Source organism: Panulirus ornatus, chromosome 43 (genome assembly GCF_036320965.1).
Source record: "Panulirus ornatus isolate Po-2019 chromosome 43, ASM3632096v1, whole genome shotgun sequence".
NCBI lineage: Eukaryota > Metazoa > Arthropoda > Malacostraca > Decapoda > Palinuridae > Panulirus > Panulirus ornatus.
Window position 1 is genome coordinate 3107542 of NC_092266.1, and position 24112 is coordinate 3131653.

A 24112-nucleotide genomic window follows, 5' to 3' on the forward strand; every position below is an offset into this window, starting at 1 on the left:
AATCCACTGACAGCACGTCAACCCCGGTATACCACATCGATCCAATTCACTCTATTCCTTGCCCTCCTTTCACACTCCTGCATGTTCATTCCCCGATCACAAAAAATCTTTTTCACTCCATCTTTCCACCTCCAGTTTAGTCTCCCACTTCTCCTCGTTCCCTCCACCTCCGACACATATATCCTCTTGGTCAATCTTTCCTCACTCATTCTCTCCATGTGCCCAAACCATTTCAAAACACCCTCTTCTGGTCTCTCAACCACGCTCTTTTTATTTCCACACATCTCTCTTACCCTTACGTTACTTACTCGATCAAACCACCTCACACCACACATTGTCCTCAAACATCTCATTTCCAGCACATCCATCCTCCTGCTCACAACTCTATCCATAGCCCACGCCTCGCAACCATACAACATTGTTGGAACCACTATTCCTTCAAACATACCCATTTTTGCTTTCCGAGATAATGTTCTCGACTTCCACACATTCTTTAAGGCTAACAGAATTTTCGCCCCCTCCCCCACACTATGATCCACTTCCGCTTCCATGGTTCCATCCGCTGCCAGATCCACTCCTAGATATCTAAAACACTTTACTTCCTCCTGTTTTTCTCCATTCAAACTTACCTCCCAATTGACTTGACCCTCAACCCTATTGTACCTAATAACCTTGCTCTTATTCAGATTTACTCTTAACTTTCTTCTTTCACACACTTTACCAAACTCAGTCACCAGCTTCTGCAGTTTCTCACATGAATCAGCCACCAGCGCTGTATCATCAGTGAACAACGACTGACTCACTTCCCAAGCTCTCTCATCCCCAACAGACTTCATACTTGCCCCTCTTTCCAAAACTCTTGCATTCACCTCCCTAACAATCCCATCCATAAACAAATTAAACAACCATGGAGACATCACACACCCCTGCCGCAAACCTACATTCACTAAGAACCATTCACTTTCCTCTCTTCCTACACTTACACATGCCTTACATCCTAGATAAAAACTTTTCACTGCTTCTAACAACTTGCCTCCCACACCATATATTCTTAATACCTTCCACAGAGCATCTCTATCAACTCTATCATATGCTTTCTCCAGATCAATAAATATATATATATATATATATATATATATATATATATATATATATATATATATATATATATATATATATATATATATATATATATATATATATATATATATATATATATATTTTTTTTTTTTTTTTTGCTTTGTCGCTGTCTCCAGTGTTTGCGAGGTAGAGCAAGGAAAGAGACGAAAGAAATGGCCCAAACCACCCCCAAAAACATGTATATACATACGTCCACACACGCAAATATACATACCTACACAGCTTTCCATGGTTTACCCAAACGCTTCACATGCCCTGATTCAATCCACTGACAGCACGTCAATCGCGGTATACCACATCGATCCAATTCACTCTATTCCTTGCCATCCTTTCACACTCCTGCATGTTCAGGCCCCGATCACACAAAATCTTTTTCACTCCATCTTTCCACCTCCAATTTGGTCTCCCACTTCTCATAGTTCCCTCCACCTCCGACACATATATCCTCTTGGTCAATCTTTCCTCACTCATCCTCTCCATGTGCCCAAACCATTTCAAAACACCCTCTTCTGCTCTCTCAACCACGCTCGTTTTATTTCCACACATCTCTCTTACCCTTACGTTACTTACTCGATCAAACCACCTCACACCACACATTGTCCTCAAACATCTCATTTCCAGCACATCCATCCTCCTGCGCACAATCTATCCATAGCCCACGCCTCGCAACCATACAACATTGTTGGAACCACTATTCCTTCAAACATACCCATATTTGCTTTCCGAGATAATGTTCTCGACTTCCACACATTCTTCAAGGCTCCCAGGATTTTCGCCCCCTCCCCCACCCTATGATCCACTTCCGCTTCCATGGTTCCATCCGCTGCCAGATCCACTCCCAGATAACTAAAACACTTTACTTCCTCCAGTTTTTCTCCATTCAAACTTACCTCCCAATTGACTTGACCCTCAACCATACTGTACCTATTTACCTTGCTCTTATTCACATTTACTCTTAACTTTCTTCTTTCACACACTTTACCAAACTCAGTCACCAGCTTCTGCAGTTTTTCACATGAATCAGCCACCAGCGCTGTATCATCAGCGAACAACAACTGACTCACTTCCCAAGCTCTCTCTTCCCCAACAGACTTCATACTTGCCCCTCTTACCAAAACTCTTGCATTCACCTCCCTAACAACCCCATCCATATATATATATATATATATATATATATATATATATATATATATATATATATATATATATATATATATATATATATATATACATATATATATATATATATGTATATATATATATATATATATGTATTCCTCGCGTGTCGTAGAAAGCGACTAGAGGGGACGGGAGCGGGGGGCCGGAAATCCTCCCCTCCTTGTATTAACTTTCTAAAATGGGAAACAGAAGAAGGAGTCACGCGGGGAGTGATCATCCTCCTCGAAGGCTCAGAGTGGGATGCCTAAATGTGTGTGGATGTAGCCAAGATGTGAAAAAGGGAGAGATAGGTAGTATGTTTGAGGAAAGGAACCTGGATGTTTTGGCTCTGAGTGAAACGAAGCTCAAGGGTAAAGGGGAAGAGTGGTTTGGAAATGTCTGGGGAGTGAAGTCAGGGGTTAGTGAGAGGACAAGAGCAAGGGAAGGAGTAGCAATACTCCTGAAACAGGAGTTGTGGGAGTATGTGATAGAATGCAAGAAAGTAAATTCTCGATTAATATGGGTAAAACTGAAAGTTGATGGAGAGAGGTGGGTGATTATTGGTGCATATGCACCTGGGCATGAGAAGAAAGATCATGAGAGGCAAGTGTTTTGGGAGCAGCTAAATGAGTGTGTTAGCGGTTTTGATGCACGAGACCGGGTTATAGTGATGGGTGATTTGAATGCAAAGGTGAGTAATGTGGCAGTTGAGGGAATAATTGGTATGCATGGGGTGTTCAGTGTTGTAAATGGAAATGGTGAAGAGCTTGTAGATTTATGTGCTGAAAAAGGACTGATGATTGGGAATACCTGGTTTAAAAAGCGAGATATACATAAGTATACTTATGTAAGTAGGAGAGATGGCCAGAGAGCGTTATTGGATTACGTGTTAATTGACAGGCGCGCGAAAGAGAGACTTTTGGATGTTAATGTGCTGAGAGGGGCAACTGGAGGGATGTCTGATCATTATCTTGTGGAGGCTAAGGTGAAGATTAGTATGGGTTTTCAGAAAAGAGGAGTGAATGTTGGGGTGAAGAAGGTGGTGAGAGTAAGTGAGCTTGGGAAGGAGACCTGTGTGGGGAAGTACCAGGAGAGACTGTGTACAGAATGGAAAAAGGTGAGAACAATGGAAGTAAGGGGAGTGGGGGAGGAATGGGATGTATTTAGGGAATCAGTGATGGATTGCGCAAAAGATGCTTGTGGCATGAGAAGAGTGGGAGGTGGGCTGTTTAGAAAGGGTAGTGAGTGGTGGGATGAAGAAGTAAGAGTATTAGTGAAAGAGAAGAGAGAGGCATTTGGACGATTTTTGCAGGGAAAAAATGCAATTGAGTGGGTGAAGTATAAAAGAAAGAGACAGGAGGTCAAGAGAAGGGTGCAAGAGGTGAAAAAAAGGGCAGATGAGAGTTGGGGTGAGAGACTATCAGTAAATTTTAGGGAGAATAAAAAGATGTTCTGGAAGGAGGTAAATAGGGTGCGTAAGACAAGGGAGCAAATGGGAACTTCAGTGAAGGGCGCAAATGGGGAGGTGATAACAAGTAGCGGTGATGTGAGAAGGAGATGGAATGAGTATTTTGAAGGTTTGTTGAATGTGTCTGATGACAGAGTGGCAGATATAGGGTGTTTTGGTCGAGGTGGTGTGCAAAGTGAGAGGGTTAGGGAAAATGATTTGGTAAACAGAGAAGAGGTAGTAAAAGCTTTGCGGAAGATGAAAGCCGGCAAGGCAGCAGGTTTGGATGGTATTGCAGTGGAATTTATAAAAAAAGGGGGTGACTGTATTGTTGACTGGTTGGTAAGGTTATTTAATGTATGTATGACTCATGGTGAGGTGCCTGAGGATTGGCGGAATGCGTGCATAGTGCCATTGTACAAAGGCAAAGGGGATAAGAGTGACTGCTCAAATTACAGAGGTATAAGTTTGTTGAGTATTCCTGGTAAATTATATGGGAGGGTATTGATTGAGAGGGTGAAGGCATGTACAGAGCATCAGATTGGGGAAGAGCAGTGCGGTTTCAGAAGTGGTAGAGGATGTGTGGATCAGGTGTTTGCTTTGAAGAATGTATGTGAGAAATACTTAGAAAAGCAAATGGATTTGTATGTAGCATTTATGGATCTGGAGAAGGCATATGATAGAGTTGATAGAGATGCTCTGTGGAAGGTATTAAGAATATATGGTGTGGGAGGCAAGTTGTTAGAAGCAGTGAAAAGTTTTTATCGAGGATGTAAGGCATGTGTACGTGTAGGAAGAGAGGAAAGTGATTGGTTCTCAGTGAATGTAGGTTTGCGGCAGGGGTGTGTGATGTCTCCATGGTTGTTTAATTTGTTTATGGATGGGGTTGTAAGGGAGGTAAATGCAAGAGTCCTGGAAAGAGGGGCAAGTATGAAGTCTGTTGGGGATGAGAGAGCTTGGGAAGTGAGTCAGTTGTTGTTCGCTGATGATACAGCGCTGGTGGCTGATTCATGTGAGAAACTGCAGAAGCTGGTGACTGAGTTTGGTAAAGTGTGTGGAAGAAGAAAGTTGAGAGTAAATGTGAATAAGAGCAAGGTTATTAGGTACAGTAGGGGTGAGGGTCAAGTCAATTGGGAGGTGAGTTTGAATGGAGAAAAACTGGAGGAAGTGAAGTGTTTTAGATATCTGGGAGTGGATCTGTCAGCGGATGGAACCATGGAAGCGGAAGTGGATCATAGGGTGGGGGAGGGGGCGAAAATTTTGGGAGCCTTGAAAAATGTGTGGAAGTCGAGAACATTATCTCGGAAAGCGAAAATGGGTATGTTTGAGGGAATAGTGGTTCCAACAATGTTGTATGGTTGCGAGGCGTGGGCTATGGATAGAGTTGTGCGCAGGAGGATGGATGTGCTGGAAATGAGATGTTTGAGGACAATGTGTGGTGTGAGGTGGTTTGATCGAGTAAGTAACGTAAGGGTAAGAGAGATGTGTGGAAATAAAAAGAGCGTGGTTGAGAGAGCAGAAGAGGGTGTTTTGAAATGGTTTGGGCACATGGAGAGAATGAGTGAGGAGAGATTGACCAAGAGGATATATGTGTCGGAGGTTGAGGGAACGAGGAGAAGAGGGAGACCAAATTGGAGGTGGAAAGATGGAGTGAAAAAGATTTTGTGTGATCGGGGCCTGAACATGCAGGAGGGTGAAAGGAGGGCAAGGAATAGAGTGAATTGGAGTCATGTGGTATACAGGGGTTGACGTGCTGTCAGTGGATTGAATCAAGGCATGTGAAGCGTCTGGGGTAAACCATGGAAAGCTGTGTAGGTATGTATATTTGCGTGTGTGGACGTGTGTATGTACATGTGTATGAGGGGGGGGGGTTGGGCCATTTCTTTCGTCTGTTTCCTTGCGCTACCTCGCAAACGCGGGAGACAGCGACAAAGTATAAAAAAAAAAAAAAAAAAAAAAAAAAAAAAAAAATATATATATATATATATATATATATATATATATATATATATATATATATATATATATATATATATATCCTTTCAATACCTGGTTTAGAAAGAGATATATACATAAGTATACGTATGTAAGTAGGAGAGATGGCCAGAGAGCGTTATTGGATTACGTGTTAATTGATAGGTGAGCGAAAGAAAGACTTTTGGATGTTTATGTGCTGAGAGGTGGAACTGGAGGGATGTCTGATCATTATCTTGGGGAGGCGAAGGTGAAGATTTGTAGAGTTTTTCAGAAGAGAAGAGAGAATGTTGGGGTGAAGAGAGTGGTGAGAGTAAGTGAACTTGGGATGGAGACTTGTGTAAGGAAGTACCAGAAGAGACTGAGTACAGAATGGAAAAAAATGAGAAGAAATGACGTATGGGGAGTGGGGAAGGAATGGGATGTATTTAGGGAAGCAGTGATGGATTGCGCAAAAGATGCTTGATGCATGAGAAGCGTCGGAGGTGGGTTGAAGAAGTAAGGTTATTAGTGAAAGGAAAGAGAGAGGCATTTGGACGATTTTTGCAGGGAAATAATGCAAATGAGTGGGAGATGTATAAAAGAAAGAGGCAGGAGGCCAAGAGAAAGGTGCAAGAGGTGAAAAAGAGGGCAAATGAGAGTTGGGGTGAGAGAGTATCATTAAATTTTATGGAGAATAAAAAGATGTTTTGGAGGGAGGTAAATAAAGTGCGTAAGGCAAGGGAACAAATGGGAACTTCAATGGAGGGGGCTAATGGGGAGTTGATAACAAGTAGTGGTGATGTGAGAAGGAGATGGAGGGAGTGTTTTGAAGTTTTGTTGAATGTGTTTGATGATAGAGTGGCAGATATACGGTGTTTCGGTCTAGGTGGTGTGCAAATCGACAGGGTTAGAGAAAATGATTTGGTAAACAGAGAAGAGGTGGTAAAAGCTTTGCGGAAGATGAAAGCCGGCAAGGCAGGGGGTTCGGATGGTATTGCAGTGGAATTTATTAAAAAAGGGGGTGACTGTATTGTTGACTGGTTGGCAAGGTTATTTAATGTATGTATGATTCACAGTGAGGTGCCTGAGGATTTTCGGAATGCTTGCATAGTGCCATTGTACAATGGCAAAGGGAATGAGAGTGAGTGCTCAAATTACAGAGGTATAAGTTTGTTGAGTATTCCTGGTAAATTATATGGGAGGGTATTGATTGAGAGGGTGAAGGCATCTACAGAGCATCAGATTGGGGAAGAACAGTGTGGTTTCATAATTGGTAGAGGATGTGTGGATCAGGTGTTTGCTTTGAAGAATGTATGTGAAAAATACTTAGAAAAGCAAATGTATCTGTATGTAGCATTTATGGATCTGGAGAAGGCATTTGATAGAGTTGATAGAAATGCTCTGTGTAGGGTATTAAGGATATATGGTGTGAGAGGGAAGTTGTTAGAAGCAGTGAAAAGTTTTTAATCAAGGATGTAAGGCATTTGTACACGCAGGAAGAGAGGAAAGTGATTGGTTCTCAGTGAATGTAGGTTTGCGGCAGGGGTGTGTGATGTATCCATGGTTGTATAATTTGTTTATGGATGGGGTTGTTAGGGAGGTGAATGCAAGAGTTTTGGAAAGAGGGGCAAGTATGCAGTCTGTAGCGGATGAGAGAGCTTGGGAAGTGAGTCAGTTGTTGTTCGCTGATGATACAGCGCTGGTGGCTGATTCATGTGAGAAACTGCAGAAGCTGGTGACTGAGTTTGGTAAAGTGTGTGAAAGAAAAGAAAGTTGAGAGTAAATGTGAATAAGAGTAATGTTATTAGGTACAGTAGTGTTGAGGGTCAAGTCAATTTGGAGGTAAGTTTGAATGGAGAAAAACAGGTGGAAGTGAAGTGTTTTAGATATCTTGGAGTGGATTTCGCACCGGATGGAACCATGGAAGCGGAAGTGAATCATAGGGTGAGGGAGGGGGAGAAAATTCTGGGAGCCTTGAAGAATGTGTGGAAGTCGAGAACATTATCTCTGAAAGCAAAAATGGGTATGTTTGAAGGAATAGTGGTTCCTACAATGTTGTATGGTTGTGAGGCGTGGGCTATGGGTACAGTTGTGCGCAGGAGGGTGGATGTGCTGGAAATGAGATGTTTGAGGAGAATATGTGGTATGAGGTGGTTTGATCGAGTAAGTAATAATAGGGTAAGAGAGATGTGTGGTAATAAAAAGAGTGTGGTAGAGAGAGCAGAAGAGAGTGTTTTGAAATGGTTTGGTCACATGGAGAAAGTGAGTGAAGATACATTGACTAAGATGATATATGTGTCAGAGGTGGAGGGAACGAGGAGAAGTGGGAGACCAAATTGGAGGTGGAAAGATGGAGTGAAATAGAGTGAACAGAGTGAATTGGAACGATGTGGTATACCGGGGTCGACGTGCTGTCAATGGATTGAACCAGGGCATGTGAAGCGTCTGGGGTAAACCATAAATGTTCGGTGGGGCCTGGATGTGGAAAGAGAGCTGTGTTTTCAGTGCATTATTACATGACAGCTCGAGACTAAATGTGAACGGATGGGGCCTTTGTTGTCTTTTCCTAGCCCTACCCCGCACACATGAGGGGGGAGGGCGATGTTTTTTTATGTGTGGCGAGGTGGCGATGGGAATGAATAAAGGCAGACAGTATGAATTATTTACATGGGTATATATATATATATATATATATATATATATATATATATATATATATATATATATATATATATATATATATATATATATATATATATATATATATATATATATATATATATATATATATGTCTGTGTGGGTATATATATGTATACATTGAGATGTATAGTTATGTATATTTGCGGGTGTGGACGTGTATGTATATACATGTGTATGTGGGTGGGTTGGGCCATTCTTTCGTCTGTTTCTTTGCGCTACCTCGCTAACGCGGGAGACCGCGACAAAGCAATATTTATATATATATATATATATATATATATATATATATATATATATATATATATATATATATATATATATATATGGAAGTAAGGGGAGTGGGGGAGGAATGGGATGTATTTAGGGAACCAGTGATGGATTGCGCAAAAGATGCTTGTGGCATGAGAAGACTGGGAGGTGGGTTGATTAGAAAGGGTAGTGAGTGGTGGGATGAAGAAGTAAGAGTATTAGTGAGAGAAGAGAGAGGCATTTGGACGATTTTTGCAGGGAATAAATGCAATTGAGTGGGAGATGTATAAAAGAAAGAGACAGGAGGTCAAGAGAAAGGTGCAAGAGGTGAAAAAAAGGGCAAATGAGAGTTTGGGTGAGAGAGTATCATTAAATTTTAGGGAGAATAAAAAGATGTTCTGGAAGGAGGTAAATAAAGTGCGTAAGACAAGGGAGCAAATGGGAACTTCAGTGAAGGGCGCAAATGGGGAGGTGATAACAAGTAGTGGTGATGTGAGAAGGAGATGGAGTGAGTATTTTGAAGGTTTGTTGAATGTGTTTGATGATAGAGTGGCAGATATAGGGTGTTTTGGTCGAGGTGGTGTGCAAAGTGAGAGGGTTAGGGAAAATGATTTGGTAAACAGAGAAGAGGTAGTGAAAGCTTTGCGGAAGATGAAAGCCGGCAAGGCAGCAGGTTTGGATGGTATTGCAGTGGAATTTATTAAAAAAGGGGGTGACTGTATTGTTGACTGGTTGGTAAGGTTATTTAATGTATGTATAACTCATGGTGAGGTGCCTGAGGATTGGCGGAATGCGTGCATACTGCCATTGTACAAAGGCAAAGGGGATAAGAGTGAGTGCTCAAATTACAGAGGTATAAGTTTGTTGAGTATTCCTGGTAAATTATATGGGAGGGTATTGATTGAGAGGGTGAAGGCATGTACAGAGCATCAGATTGGGGAAGAGCAGTGTGGTTTCAGAAGTGGTAGAGGATGTGTGGATCAGGTGTTTGCTTTGAAGAATGTATGTGAGAAATACTTAGAAAAGCAAATGGATTTGTATGTAGCATTTATGGATCTGCAGAAGGCATATGATAGAGTTGATAGAGATGCTCTGTGGAAGGTATTAAGAATATATGGTGTGGGAGGAAAGTTGTTAGAAGCAGTGAAAAGTTTTTATCGAGGATGTAAGGCATGTGTACGTGTAGGAAGAGAGGAAAGTGATTGGTTCTCAGTGAATGTAGGTTTGCGGCAGGGGTGTGTGATGTCTCCATGGTTGTTTAATTTGTTTATGGATGGGGTTGTTAGGGAGGTAAATGCAAGAGTTTTGGAAAGAGGGGCAAGTATGAAGTCTGTTGGTGATGAGAGAGCTTGGGAAGTGAGTCAGTTGTTGTTCGCTGATGATACAGCGCTGGTGGCTGATTCATGTGAGAAACTGCAGAAGCTGATGACTGAGTTTGGTAAAGTGTGTGGAAGAAGAAAGTTAAGGGTAAATGTGAATAAGAGCAAGGTTATTAGGTACAGTAGGGTTGAGGGTCAAGTCAATTGGGAGGTGAGTTTGAATGGAGAAAAACTGGAAGAAGTGAAGTGTTTTAGATATCTGGGAGTGGATCTGGCAGCGGATGGAACCATGGAATCGGAAGTGGATCATAGGGTGGGGGAGGGGGCGAAAATTCTGGGAGCCTTGAAGAATGTGTGGAAGTCGAGAACATTATCTCGGAAAGCAAAAATGGGTATGTTTGAAGGAATAGTGGTTCCAACAATGTTGTATGGTTGCGAGGCGTGGGCTATGGATAGAGTTGTGCGCAGGAGGATGGATGTGCTGGAAATGAGATGTTTGAGGACAATGTGTGGTGTGAGGTGGTTTGATCGAGTGAGTAACGTAAGGGTAAGAGAGATGTGTGGAAATAAAAAGAGCGTGGTTGAGAGAGCAGAAGAGGGTGTTTTGAAGTGGTTTGGGCACATGGAGAGGATGAGTGAGGAAAGATTGACCAAGAGGATATATGTGTCGGAGGTGGAGGGAGCAAGGAGAAGAGGGAGACCAAATTGGAGGTGGAAAGATGGAGTGAAAAAGATTTTGTGATCGGGGCCTGAACATGCAGGAGGGTGAAAGGAGGGCAAGGAACAGAGTGAATTGGAGCGATGTGGTATACCGGGGTTGACGTGCTGTCAGTGGATTGAATCAAGGCATGTAAAGCGTCTGGGGTAAACCATGGAAAGCTGTGTAGGTATGTATATTTGCGTGTGTGGACGTATGTATATACATGTGTATGGGGGGGGGGGGGTTGGGCCATTTCTTTCGTCTGTTTCCTTGCGCTACCTCACAAACGCGGGAGACAGCGACAAAGTATAAAAAAAAAAATATATATATAATATATATATATATATATATATATATATATATATATATATATATATATATATATATATATATATATATATATATATATATATATATATATATATATATATATATATATATATATATATATATATATATATATATATATATATATATATATATATATATATATATATATATATATATATATATATATATTTTTTTTTTTTTCAACTATTCGCCATTTCCCGCGTTAGCGAGGTAGCGTTAAGAACAGAGGACTGGGCCTTTTTTGGAATATCCTCACCTGGCCCCCTCTGTTCCTTCTTTTGGAAAATTAAAAAAAAAAGAGAGGGGAGGATATTAATATTATTTTACAGAAATACTAGTATAGTACCAGAGATGAAACAATATCATTTGTTTATCATTGTGTGGTCTCACCTGTTTGGCGCCTGACCTCCCTGGTGGGGTCCTCTGTGATCTTGGTAAAGATGGGTGTGACGTCATGAGTCGCTCCAGTACACGCGGGTCGTGGCCGGTTCTCACCACATGAGATCTTGAATGCGTTCAACTACCTTACGTTTTACTATACTGCTTTTTCGGGAGAAACATTTAGGACATTCTGAACATAAGCATGGTTTCTGCCCTGTGTGAACTCTCCGATGTCTTCCTTAATCACCTCTTCAAGAAAATTGTTTTTGACATTCTGAACACCGGTATGGCTTCTTGCCTTGTGAACTCTCAGGTGTCTGACTAAAGCACTTTTACCAGGGAGAGTTTCTTGACATTCTGAACACTATTATGGTTCCTCGCTTGTGTAACCTCTCGATGTGTCACTGAAGTACTTATACCAGAAAAGGTTTTTTGATATTTTTTTTACTTGTTTGGCTTCTCGGCTGTGTGAACTCTCAGACGTTTTACTAAATTACCTCTGTTATAGAATTGTTTTTTATATTCTGAACATTGGCATGGCTTTTAGCCTGTGTGAAGTCTCAGGTGTGTCACTAAATTACTTTTCTGAGAAAAACTTTTTTGACATTCTGAACATTGGTATGGCTTCTCACCTGTGTGAAGTCTCAGGTGTGTCACTAAATGACTTTTCCGAGAAAAACTTTTTTGACATTCTGAACATTGGTATGGCTTCTCACCTGTGTGAAGTCTCAGGTGTGTCACTAAATTACTTTTCTGAGAAAAACTTTTTTGACATTCTGAACAATGGTATGGCTTCTCGCCTGTGTGAAGTCTCAGGTGTGTCACTAAATTACTTTTCCGAGAAAAACTTTTTTGACATTCTGAACATTGGTATAGCTTCTCACCTCTGTGAAATCTCAGGTGTCTTACTAAATCAATTTTCTGAGAAAAGGTTTCTTGGCATTCTGAACATTGGTATGGCTTCTCACCTGTGTGAACTCTCAGGTGTGTCACTAAATTACTTTTCTGAGAAAAAGTTTTTTGACATTCTGCACATTGGTATGGCTTCTCGCCTGTATGAACTCTCTGGTGTCTCACTAATTCACATTTCTGAGAAAAACTTTTTCGACATTCTGAACATTGGTATGGCTTCTCGCCCGTGTGAACTCTCAGGTGTGTCACTAAATTACTTTTCTGAGAGAAAGTTTTTTGACATTCTGAACATCGGTATGGCATCTCGCCGGTGTGAACTCTCGGGTTCTCACTAATTTACTTTTCTGAGAAAAAGTTTTTTGACATTCTGAACATTGCTATGGCTTCTCGCTCGTGTGAACTCTCAGGTGTGTCATCTAAACTACTTTTCTGAGAAAAACTTTTCTGACATTCTGAACATTGGTATGGCTTCTCGCCCGTGTGAACTCTCAGGTGTGTCACTAACCTACTTTTAGAAGAAAAACTTTTTTGACATTCTGAACATTGGTATGGGTTCTCACCAGTATGGATTCTCAAGTGTTTCTTTAAATCACATTTTTTAGAAAAATACTTTTGACGCTCTGAACACTGATATTGCTTTTGTCCAATGTGAACTTTCATCTGCAACACTAAGTTGTTCTTACGGGAGAAGGTACTCTGGCATTCTTTACACTGATATGTCTTCTCAAAAGTATGTAATTTCATGTGCCTATGAAGATAGACATGTTTCGTAAAGCTTTTCTGACACTCAGGACATTTGAAGGGTTTTTCTTGTGTTTATGACCTTCTGTCTCCTGTTGTCAAAACTGTTTGAGGAGGTTTCGCTGCACGGAGAATATGTCCCTGGTTGTCCCTCCATGCTGCAGTCTTCTGTATCACCATAACACGTTTATAACACAGTGTAGCTCACCCTGTCAGTCCACAACTGCCGTCCGTGACACCATGAGATGCTTTGCGAGTGAACACCAGAGAGAGACTGACCTTGGCTAGAGTGTGGGATATAATGCCAACTCACTCTCCACCCTACGTTGCCTCCAGTCCATTTCTCTCGTGCTTTTTTCTATCTTTTTTACCATCCATCATCCAACATCTCTCGACCGTTAGGCTTGAACAATTTCTACCCCAGCTTCCCCACACCATTCAGGAAAATTACTTCCTGAGGAGCGGAGGCTTGGTGTGGACCTGTTCTCACCTAACGGGGTTGAGACCCTCACATTCTTACCACTCCCGCCGAGCCTCCTGGGTTACCCTGTGATAGTGCAGGGTCCTCCCTGGAGTGGGGTTGTGGTCCCTCACCTACGTTTCCTCGGCATTAGGACATTGATGCCATCATGCCTCCTGACATTCGTTTAAAATTGATTAAAACCGAAAGTCCCCCCCCCCCTCTTTACACGTTCGAATTACTAACGATTGTATTTAAGACCACTGAGGTCCGTCCCAGTAGGGTTATTCAATCCCCTACTAATAAATATCTATATAAAATATGTTTAAGCAAGGATAGCGATCCAGATGAGATCCTATCCAAGCTTACGACCACCCCCTTCAAGCTAGATGTATCGATAGTGCTAATAATATTGATGCATCTATCTTGTCCCTTAACCCCATAGAGATAACTGAAGCCATAAATCAAGAAAACAGTGACATTAATGTCATCAACGTTTTCAAACTGAACATTTCAAGATCACTTAAATACAATGCTCTAACTCGACCGAGACAGATCGCCTACTCTCCCGGGGAATCTTGTTTCCCATGATCTCAGTGCCTGCCAAATACCACAAACCCGACCAGTACCTCGATATACAAGGTTTTAAATGTCTACAATACGGACACGAGACTAAGAGCTGCAAAGCTCAGCACCAGACATGCAGTCAATGTGCGGAAATTGATCACGGTTTTCGTGAGTGTAAGGCTCAGGCAGCAACCTGTGTTAATTGTAAAGGTCAACACGTTGCTGTATCTGGGCAATGCCCACGAAAGTATGAGCAACTCCGCTCGGCGCGACAATCTCTCAAAACCTCCAGCTCGTCCCCTTCTACAAACCCTCACCTCTACGCAACAGTTGCTGCTGCACCTCCGTCTGCCACCCAAGCTTCTCCTATCCCATCCACAAACTCCTCCGACCTCCTCACTCTACAAGGAAGGATGCATGCGTGCTACCTCAAAGCACTGTTCTTGAGCAAGGAAGACAAGTCTGAATTTGTCAGGATTTTCGACTTGCTGCCAGCACACATCAACCTGCCCAATGTACTTACTCCACCCGAACTCCTCACCTCCCCCGCCAACAGCCATCCTTCCCAGGCTCCTGTCACACGTCTCCCTGACCCCTAACGCAAATATGTCCCAGGATACTTCCAGTAACACTTCAAACTCTCCCCCAGCAACACAACCTGTCACCCTCCAGATACCTCCCCCGCACCCCCTAACACAACTCCATCTACCACCCCTCAACTCTACACCAACAACCCATCCATTTCTCCACTTACCAGTTCCTCTTCCACACTCACCATCACAACTTCCGCTTCCCCCCGACCGTCCCTCTCGAGCCTCCACTTCCCAATCCCTCCCCTCCCGCCCTCCTTCCCCTCCACCTCCCCTCCTCTCGCACCTAACCCTCCCAGAGGAGCCACAGAACCTGACCCTGCCGACTCACCAGACAACCTACCTGCTTACAACGTCGACATTCGACTCGTCGACAATGACTCTCCCCCTCCCTAACCCCTCCCAGGAAGTTGCCGACCCAAGACCAGACAAACCTCCACCGAAGTTCACATGAAGACCCTCAACGGAATGCCAATGGCAGTCATCGACCACAGAATTAAAAGAACGATAAACTTCCCAAAATCGTAAAATGCTTAAAATCTTGCAGTTTAATGTGCTCATCTACCACAATGGCCGTCATCTGGTTGCCACTCTCCTCGAAGAGAAAAGACCCGATGTTTTGATAATTAACAGCACATGTATCACTAATGGGTGTAGAATTAGACACTACGGATATACATCCCGACAGTCTTCAGACGGTAGACACGAGGGAGTCGCCATTCTTACACGCAATACTGTCGAACACGAATGATAACCACTTCATGGCGTCTCGAACACTTTCTAGCAGTAAACACAATACATGGCTTCATTATCTTGTGCACTACATACTCTCGACCCAACACTAACATTCCACTCCACGATCTTTGGACAGTATTCAATCACACTCATATCCCAGTCTACCTTCTAGCTGACCTCAACGCCCAACACAGAACCTTCCACCACAACAGAAACAATTCTCACGGTGATGACCTATTCGCTTTATGCTCCTTCAATCGTCTCAACTTCCTAGGACCTTTCTTCCATACCATCTTCACTGGCCCAGGAGGAAAGGGCAGACCCGACCTTGTCTTCTCCAACAGAGCCAGTAATTATCTTCATTACTTTTTGTCTCCAGGACCACTGTGTGTTTCCGACCACATCCTTCTCTTTCTTCACCTCTCATCTAACCCTATCCCCGTCCCACCACCCTCACACTACCACTACAGAAAAAAGCAGACTAGCGCAACTTCAAAGACACTCTTTCTAATTGCACTTACACCACAAACTATGAAAATCACCCAATAACACTAATAGACACAGAAATAGAATATATACACCAAACAATCACACACGCAGCTGACGCATCTATCCCAAAATCCCCATTTACCACAAGATACACCTTTCCATCTCCCAAAACAACAAGACTCCTCTCGTACTACCGTCGACGGTTTGAGCATTACACACATCGATTGGGTCTAGTACGGCGGGACCTCACCTCCCTACGAAACCACGCACTCAACAGCCTCAAAGAAGACCACAATAGACACTGGAAATCTCTAATCATCACAGCAGGAGAACACCGAATCAGATCCCCTCAGGAGTTTTAGAGCCGAATCCGAAAACTCAAAGGAATACCCAAAAGAGATTTAATGGACTAAATGATAACACTCAACATCATAACCCATAAGACATCGCCAACATCTTACAAAAATACTGGGAGGGTATCTTTCACCCACATCCCCCACATCCTCTGGCGTACGAAAGCACTCAAATTGTCACAAAACATATACAAAACTGACCCAGTCACTTTTACCCAGAACAAATCATACACCTGCAATTCCTTTCAGACGACCACCTACTCACAACTCCCATAAGATCGAGCGAGGTCATATTCCTTCTACTGAAATCCCCCAAAGTAGCCCCAGGTATCTCAGGCATTGGTTACCAACTACTTACCCACCTCCCTGACAACACTATCAAAGCCATAACCTCCATCTTCAACGCAGCACTATCCTCAGGCTAAATCCCAGCGAATTTCAAAACAGCAACGACCACCATGATACCTAAGCCCAATGAATCAAACAGAGACCCAATTAACTACAGACCCATTAGCTTACTTGAGTCCATCTGGAAGACATTTGAAAGAATCTTAAACAACAGACTCAGAAACACCTAACGAACAACAACCTACTCTCACACCAACAGTTTGGCTTTCGACATTACTCCACACAAGATGAACTTAACATAATCACCAACTACATAAAAATCAACACGCGGACATACAAAAGATGTTAAGAAAACCTTTGACACCGTTTGGCATGATGGCTTGAGGTACAAACTAAGCACCCAATTTAAATTCCCACGACCCACCATTAGACTTCTTTCTAATAATCTTAGCAACAGAAAAACCCGAATGAAATATAGAAACTCTTACGCAAACTACTTCCCTCTCAACGCTGATGTACCTCAAGGCTCCGTGCTGGCCCCCACTCTTTACACACTACTCAAATGATCTTCCCAATCCTACACACTCGGACTCCATCACTCTCCAATATGCAGATGACGCTACCCAACTGATTAGAGCCAGAACCCTCGCACACTTAACCAGTAGAACTCGGGAGGAAATTGACCACGTTTCGCTTTGGGGATTAAAATGGAGGACAAAGTCAAATCCTGCAAAATGCAACACATCCTACTTTAACGTAAGTCAGAGATACAACATAAGTAATGTTAACTTACACTCCTGTATACACCGTCATTTACCCATACCGATCTCACATACCAACACTGTACTGGGCCTAAATTATGATGTTCACCTACGGATGAACCATCACATTCAATCTATAGCGGCCATTGTGAGAGCGGAGCTCGCGAAATTGTAAAGATTTAGAGAGGAGCAATTCAAAACCAAATTGCACCTCTATAAAGCATCAATTCGACCACTTATCACCTACGCCCCTTCAGCTCTTGAACTCGGAGCCAAATCCAACACCCACGCCCTCCAAATGATTCAGAATAATACTCCACGTTGGGTCTTCAACACCAAATGGAACGAGTTCATCAGGAATGCGGAACTCCACGAGAGAGTGCGATTGCCTCCACTAAACATCTATTGAAGGAAACTGTACGAAAAATAAGTAGAGCGATTTGAAATACACCATACCTACTGGACTGACTACTTCAATAATCTTCTGGGAATAGATCACCTAGACCACATGTTCAATGTTCAACCTGTACAATATCCAGTCCCCATATATTTGAATTTAAAAACTACAAAATATTATAGATCTTACAACTAAATCCGTGTAGGGAACATCTTGGCAATATCAGTGTCTGTCTGTCAGAGATACGATCCATCTCTTATACCCTTCAAGAAAAAAAAAAAAGAAAAAACCTCCTTCGCCCTCCACTCATCAGCTCTGTCCTAGCTATCCCCCTTACCCGATTCACGCTGGGTTGAGCCCTGGCTCATTTCCTCCTAGAAAAATTCACTTCCTCTAACAACTCTTGCTCTTTCCTCTTCTCCTTTCCCACCCTCTTACTTGGAAGGGACTTTTCTATCATCATTCATTCATTCATTCGGACTCACTGGACCATAAGCTGGTCAGAGGTGGACAGCTCTTGTGGTGGCCAAGCAGTTTAGCTCACTACACTGTCATTTTGATGACCTAGGCACCAGTCCTGTGCACCCAGTCGTGACTGTTTCCATAAAAGTATTCATATACATATGTTCATTAAAATTTAACAAAGCATACACCTGGTGCACATACCTGGTCGTACTAAGCCACACTGGGTATGAGGCGGCTGCTCTGTCTAAGACCAGTATTCGGGCCCCGGAATATCGTTGGTCCAGCACTAGACACAACACTATGGAGGCTGGTTGTGTGTTTATGTGTAGGCGTCTATTTGCCTATTTATCTTCCCTTGATATGCCTGCCTCATTGTCTATTTCATTTAACATTAATTACATGGGTCAAATGATATGACAATGTATCCATGAGGTGCATCAGACTCTCAGGTTTGCTTTATCAATTCAACGAATTCATAAAGCTTAAAGTTCAATGTATGAGAAGCTAATGACCTTCATTATATCTACTAAGGATAATATTGCACTACTGCCAGTCATCTATGTCAATAGGTCTCATATCCTTCAGTTGTAAAGGACGGTCATCAATTGTCCAATACAGATGAGGACTCATAAAACCTTATGTGGCTGTACACAGTATAAATGGTTGCATCATTCTTATATCATAAGGAATTATCATAAGGGTTATATCACAAGATCAGCTTGAAATGAATATAGATTCTTAATGGCGCGTAAGTGTGTATCACCAACATCAATACCATCGCAGTTCATATGGCGAATAGTATGAAAGATATATATATATATATATATATATATATATATATATATATATATATATATATATATATATATATATATATATATATATATATATATATATATATATATATATACATTTTTTTTTTCTTTTTTTTTTCTTTTTTTGCTTTGTCGCTGTCTCCCGCGTTTGCGAGGTAGCGCAAGGAAACAGTCGAAAGAAAATGGCCCAACCCACCCCGATACACATGTATATACATACGTCCACACACGCAAATATACACACCTACACAGCTTTCCATGGTTTACCCCAGACGCTTCACATGCCTTGATTCAATCCACTGACAGCACGTCAACCCCGGTATACCACATCGCTCCAATTCACTCTATTCCTTGCCCTCCTTTCACCCTCCTGCATGTTCAGGCCCCGATCACACAAAATCTTTTTCACTCCATCTTTCCACCTCCAATTTGGTCTCCCTCTTCTCCTCGTTCCCTCCACCTCCGACACATATATCCTCTTGGTCAATCTTTCCTCACTCATTCTCTCCATGTGCCCAAACCATTTCAAAACACCCTCTTCTGCTCTCTCAACCACGCTCTTTTTATTTCCACACATCTCTCTTACCCTTACGTTACTTACTCGATCAAACCACCTCACACCACACATTGTCCTCAAACATCTCATTTCCAGCACATCCATCCTCCTGCGCACAACTCTATCCATAGCCCACGCCTCGCAACCATACAACATTGTTGGAACCACTATTCCTTCAAACATACCCATTTTTGCTTTCCGAGATAATGTTCTCGACTTCCACACATTCTTCAAGGCTCCCAGAATTTTCGCCCCCTCCCCCACCCTATGATCCACTTCCGCTTCCATGGTTCCATCCGCTGCCAGATCCACTCCCAGATATCTAAAACACTTCACTTCCTCCAGTTTTTCTCCATTCAAACTCACCTCCCAATTGACTTGACCCTCAACCCTACTGTACCTAATAACCTTGCTCTTATTCACATTTACTCTTAACTTTCTTCTTTCACACACTTTACCAAACTCAGTCACCAGCTTCTGCAGTTTCTCACATGAATCAGCCACCAGCGCTGTATCATCAGCGAACAACAACTGACTCACTTCCCAAGCTCTCTCATCCCCAACAGACTTCATACTTGCCCCTCTTTCCAAAACTCTTGCATTCACCTCCCTAACAACCCCATCCATAAACAAATTAAACAACCATGGAGACATCACACACCCCTGCCGCAAACCTACATTCACTGAGAACCAATCACTTTCCTCTCTTCCTACACGTACACATGCCTTACATCCTCGATAAAAACTTTTCACTGCTTCTAACAACTTGCCTCCCACACCATATATTCTTAATACCTTCCACAGAGCATCTATCAACTCTATCATATGCCTTCTCCAGATCCATAAATGCTACATACAAATCCATTTGCTTTTCTATGTATTTCTCACATACATTCTTCAAAGCAAACACCTGATCCACACATCCTCTACCACTTCTGAAACCACACTGCTCTTCCCCAATCTGATGCTCTGTACATGCCTTCACCCTCTCAATCAATACCCTCCCATATAATTTACCAGGAATACTCAACAAACTTATACCTCTGTAATTTGAGCACTCACTCTTATCCCCTTTGCCTTTGTACAATGGCACTATGCACGCATTCCACCAATTCTCAGGCACCTCACCATGAGTCATACATACATTAAATAACCTCACCAACCAGTCAACAATACAGTCACCCCCTTTTTTAATAAATTCCACTGCAATACCATCCAAACCTGCTGCCTTGCCGGCTTTCATCTTCCGCAAAGCTTTTACTACCTCTTCTCTGTTTACCAAATCATTTTCCCTAACCCTCTCACTTTGCACACAACCTCGACCAAAACACCCTATATCTGCCACTCTATCATCAAACACATTCAACAAACTTTCAAAATACTCACTCCATCTCCTTCTCACATCACCACTACTTGTTATCACCTCCCCATTTGCGCCCTTCACTGAAGTTCCCATTTGCTCCCTTGTCTTACGCACTTTATTTACCTCCTTCCAGAACATCTTTTTATTCTCCCTAAAATTTAATGATACTCTCTCACCCCAACTCTCATTTGCCCTTTTTTTCACCTCTTGCACCTTTCTCTTGACCTCCTGTCTCTTTCTTTTATACATCTCCCACTCAATTGCATTTTTTCCCTGCAAAAATCGTCCAAATGCCTCTCTCTTCTCTTTCACTAATACTCTTACTTCTTCATCCCACCACTCACTACCCTTTCTAATCAACCCACCTCCCACTCTTCTCATGCCACAAGCATCTTTTGCGCAATCCATCACTGATTCCCTAAATACATCCCATTCCTCCCCCACTCCCCTTACTTCCATTGTTCTCACCTTTTTCCATTCTGTACTCAGTCTCTCCTGGTACTTCCTCACACAAGTCTCCTTCCCAAGCTCACTTACTCTCACCACCCTCTTCACCCCAACATTCACTCTTCTTTTCTGAAAACCCATACAAATCTTCACCTTAGCCTCTACAAGATAATGATCAGACATCCCTCCAGTTGCACCTCTCAGCACATTAACATCCAAAAGTCTCTCTTTCGCGCGCCTGTCAATTAACACGTAATCCAATAACGCTCTCTGGCCATCTCTCCTACTTACGTAAGTATACTTATGTATATCTCGCTTTTTAAACCAGGTATTCCCAATCATCAGTCCTTTTTCAGCACATAAATCTACAAGCTCTTCACCATTTCCATTTACAACACTGAACACCCCATGTATACCAATTATTCCCTCAACTGCCACATTACTCACCTTTGCATTCAAATCACCCATCACTATAACCCGGTCTCGTGCATCAAAACCACTAACACACTCATTCAGCTGCTCCCAAAACACTTGCCTCTCATGATCTTTCTTCTCATGCCCAGGTGCATATGCACCAATAATCACCCATCTCTCTCCATCAACTTTCAGTTTTACCCATATTAATCGAGAATTTACTTTCTTACATTCTATCACATACTCCCACAACTCCTGTTTCAGGAGTACTGCTACTCCTTCCCTTGCTCTTGTCCTCTCACTAACCCCTGACTTTACTCCCAAGACATTCCCAAACCACTCTTCCCCTTTACCCTTGAGCTTCGTTTCACTCAGAGCCAAAACATCCAGGTTCCTTTCCTCAAACATACTACCTATCTCTCCTTTTTTCACATCTTGGTTACATCCACACACATTTAGGCACCCCAGTCTGAGCCTTCGAGGAGGATGAGTACTCCCCGCGTGACTCCTTCTTCTGTTTCCCATTTTAGAAAGTTAAAAAAATACAAGGAGGGGAGGATTTCTGGCCCCCCGCTCCCGTCCCCTCTAGTCGCTTTCTACGACACGCGAGGAATGCGTGGGAAGTATTCTTTCACCCCTATCCCCAGGGATAATATATATATATATATATATATATATATATATATATATATATATATATATATATATATATATATATATATATATATATATATATATATATATATATATATATACACACACACACACATATATACCACATACACACACACACACATACATACGCACATATACACACACACACATACATATATATACATATGAAAAATGTAAGAAACAATTTAGAAAACTGAAACTTCTAGCTTTCATACTATTCGCCATCTCCCGCATTAGCGAGGTTGCGCCAAGAACAGAGGATTGGACCTTTGATGGAATATCCTCAAATGGCCCCCTTCTCTGTCCCTTCTTTGTCGCTGTCTCCCACATTAGCGAGAGAACGCAAGGAAACAGACAAAAGAATGGCCAAACCCACCCACATACACATATATATAAATACACGTCCACACACACAAATATACATGCTTATACATCTCAACGTATACATATATATATACACACAGACATATACATATATACACATGTACGTAATTCATACTGTCTGCCTTTAATCATTCCGATCGCCACCCTACCACACATCAAATAACAACCTCCCAAGTGCGCAAGGCAGCGCTAGGAAAAGAGACGAAGGCCATATTCGTTCACACTTAGTCTCTAGCTCTCATGTAGAATGCACTGAAACCACAGCTCCCTTTCCACATCCAGGCCCCACAGAACTTTCCATGGTTTACCCCAGACGCTTCACACGCCCTGGTTCAATCCATTGACAGCACGTCGACCCCAGTGTACCACATCGTTCCAATTCACTCTATTTCTTGCACGCCTTTCACCCTCCTGCATGTTCAGGCTCCGATCATTCAAAATCTTTTCACCACATCTTTTCACCTCAAATCTGGTCTCCCACTTCTCCTCGTTCCCTCCACCTCTGACACATATATCCTCTAGTCAATCTTTCCTCACTCATTCTCTCCATGTGACCAAACCAATTCAAAACACCCTCTTCTGCTCTCTCAACCACACTCTATTTATTACCACACATCTCTCTTACCCTATTATTACTTACTCGATCGAACAACCTCACACCACATACTGTCCTCAAACATCTCATTTCCAGCACATCCACCCTCCTGCGCACAACTCTATAGTCCATGCCTCGCAACCATATAACAGTGTTGGAACCATTATTCCTTCAGATATACCCATTTTTGCTTTCCGAGATAATGTTCTCGACTTCCACGGAGTCTTCAACGCTCCCAGAACTTTCGCCCCTCTCCCCCACCCTATGATTCACTTCCGCTTCCATGGTTCCATCAGCTGCCAGATCCACTCCAAGATATCTAAAACACTTCACTTCCTCCAGTTTTTTCTCCATTCAAACTTACCTTTCAATTGACTTGTCCCTCAACCCTACTGTGTCTAATAACCTTGCTCTTATTCACATTTACCCTCAGCTTTCTTCTTTCACACACTTTACCAAACTCAGTCACCAGCTTCTGCAGTTTCTCATACGAATCAGCCACCAGCGCTGTATCATCAGCGAACAACAACTGACTCACTTTCCAAGCTCTCTCATCCACAACAGACTGCATCCTTGCCCCTCTTTCCAAAACTCTTGCATTCACCTCCCTAACAACTCCAGCCAGAAACATTAAACAACCATG

At 42.3% G+C, this 24112-nt stretch overlaps 1 pseudogene; it reads right to left on the reverse strand.

The window, feature by feature from the left end:
* The window catches only part of LOC139762280 (uncharacterized), a 33793-nt pseudogene extending 20482 nt beyond the window's left edge, over positions 1-13311 (reverse strand).
* Positions 13312-24112: the final 10801 nt, after the last annotated feature.